General features: G+C 24.9%; 1 long non-coding RNA gene across 1 annotated transcript; it reads left to right on the plus strand.

The window, feature by feature from the left end:
• The first annotated feature begins 202 nt into the window (after positions 1–202).
• Positions 203–1,216, plus strand: LOC121130733 (uncharacterized). The gene is made up of 3 exons (XR_011784041.1): positions 203–342; positions 401–695; positions 904–1,216. It is a non-coding gene; the product is annotated as an uncharacterized lncRNA (long non-coding RNA).
• Positions 1,217–2,684: the final 1,468 nt, after the last annotated feature.

Below are 2,684 nucleotides of genomic sequence, written 5' to 3' on the forward strand. Positions count from 1 at the left end.
TAAATAAAATATTGCACGTTGGAACTCCAAGTAAAGAGAACAGGGTTATTTTTTTTGTCTAGGTTGCGTGAATGGATGAACTTAATTGAAGTACATAACAAATGTTAAATTTTGATAAAATCTTTTTTCTTATGTGTTTACATTAGGTATATTTAGGAATTGAACAGTTGTAGTGTTTCTACACAAATGTTTCATCTTTCAGGAAAAACTTTGCTTATAAAAAATAAAAGTTTTGATAGCTTTTCAAGTCATTCCTGTGAGATCCTTTCATATCAAAAATGAAATCCTTTTATTTAGTTTTAATCGCATGTTTTATCCAAGGAATTAATGGGAAAAAATACGGTGAAATTTGAACTATTATAAAAATTAAGTAATATATATCAAATATCCTTTTTTTTAGACACAGAGTGCGAGGACGACAGTCAACATGTTTGTGAAGACCAGGAAAGTAGGTGTTTCATTCCATCCGTTCAATTTAATTGTCCAAAAACTTGCGGTGTATGTAAGGGTAAGCATTGTCTATTAGTACAAATAAAATAAATAGTTATATCCTTTACTTTTCCGTGTATTTAAAACATTTATTTTATTAGCACAATGCCAGGATTATAACGATTATTGCTATCAGGAAAACTTTCAATGTGGTAATAATGTAACTCTTTTTAATGAATGCCCAAAAACTTGCGCTACTTGTGATGGTAAATTTTTATAAAATAATAAGAATGATGTATATTATAAAAATCAATTTTTTAGTATGTGAGGATTTGATAGACACATCAATTTGTCAAACGAGTTTAAAGGATTGTCATAATAATTATATGAGATATGCTTGTAGAAAAACATGTCTATATTGCTGTAAGTTAACAACCTAATTTTGTTATTAAATATCACTTTTTAAATTTTCAGTGGATCCATGTAATAACGTTGGTAATGATGACTTTTGTAAATTACACACAACTAATGGAATTTGTGAAAAAAATGACGTTTTTAAAAAAAATGTGTAGAAAATCTTGTAACTTTTGTGAATTGGAACAATGTTAGTTTTTACCATTTATAGTATCTGTTTTTTATGTTGATGTAATTATTGAGATTTATACAAATGTAAGTTAAATCTTTGATAATGTGGAATAAATATAACTTTTTTGACAGAGTAGCAAGATTTTAGGATATATTCAACATTTAAAAATCTATTCTACAAGATATTGTATAATATTTTGAAGTAATTTTATTATGATTATTAATAGCAAAAGATTGATTCAAGAAGGATTTTACATAAAATATTCAAAATATACGTTCAACATTAATTTTTACAAATGTTCATAAACTAAAAGAACCTTAATTTCTTTGAAATTGTTTGTTTGGACAAAAAATAATTTCAAATAAGTTTAAAAAAAAAAATGTTTTCCATTCTATTTAAAATTTGAAAAAACATCCGTTTATAAATATTTGATGTACTTTCAAAATTTAAATGTTCAAAATCTCTAAAGTACTGATATTTTCATTCAAAAAATTAATGTAATTCAAAAAAAACATTAAGAATAATCTTGTGTCAGAAACATTAAACATAAATAAAATTTGATTCGTTAAAGTATAATCTTGAAGTGGGATAGTCAAATATGCTTGTAGGTTACTAACAAAAATTAAGATCTTGAAATATTCAAATTTGATATAGTTGACATATCATAAAATATTAGAATTGTTATTCCGATATACCAAATGATACTATAATTTGTTGGTTTTTCCTTCAAGAGTTATTTTAATACAAATTTCAAATATAGAGGCCATTTAACTCTTCATAAATGTATTGATGTACAAATTTAATCAAAATAAAAAGTGTTGACCAATTTTTTATATTAATAAGTCGAAACACATGATGCGTCAGAAAGTATGAAAAGTTTTTGCAAGAATTTGAATAGTAGAAAGAAGTTGTTTTTTGATCTGCTTAAATGTATTTTATTAGAGACTGATCGTACAGTTTTTATAACCTGAGGAGTAATGGACTATAAAATGAAAAGTTCGTAGATTGGTACAAAGATGACCCACTATAATTTTATCTCATAATATTTAGTGGATATCAACCTTCAAACGATATGTGTGCTCTGTAAAGTAGCTCTGTAGTGACTTGGTTTTTTTTTTAAATATGTATTCAAAATCAGGGCATATAAACTAAAAATATACTGTTCTATTCCAAGAGTAACAAGAGATGTACTAAAAATAAAAATATATATTTTTGGTTGCTAATACATACTTGATAAAATGAAAATTTGATCGTTTTGTAGGAAAAGAAGATATAAAAAAAATTGGACTTATATTTTACAATTAAAAAATATCCCTGTTTATTTGGGGTATACCCGATTCTTTAGAATCAGTAAGAATCGGCTTTTTTTGAAGTATTTGTTATTAAGACTTATTTTTTATCAATTCAACTAATAACTATGAATAATTATTAATATGGATAATATAAGTTATTTGAACTCATTGTTGAAGACAAAATTACGGTACAAATAATTCTGAAAAATTCAAAAAAGAAAATAATTTCCGAAACTACAAAAAAAGATTATACAAATTTGTGGATTTATACAGGAAATTTAAATGTAAGTACAATTTTGAAATAATCACAATTTTAGTACCACAAAACATTAAATCACGAGTCGTTCAATCCCAAACGGTAAGAGTGACCTTAATTT

The sequence above is a fragment of the Lepeophtheirus salmonis genome, unplaced genomic scaffold (assembly GCF_016086655.4).
Source record: "Lepeophtheirus salmonis unplaced genomic scaffold, UVic_Lsal_1.4 unplaced_contig_11338_pilon, whole genome shotgun sequence".
NCBI lineage: Eukaryota > Metazoa > Arthropoda > Copepoda > Siphonostomatoida > Caligidae > Lepeophtheirus > Lepeophtheirus salmonis.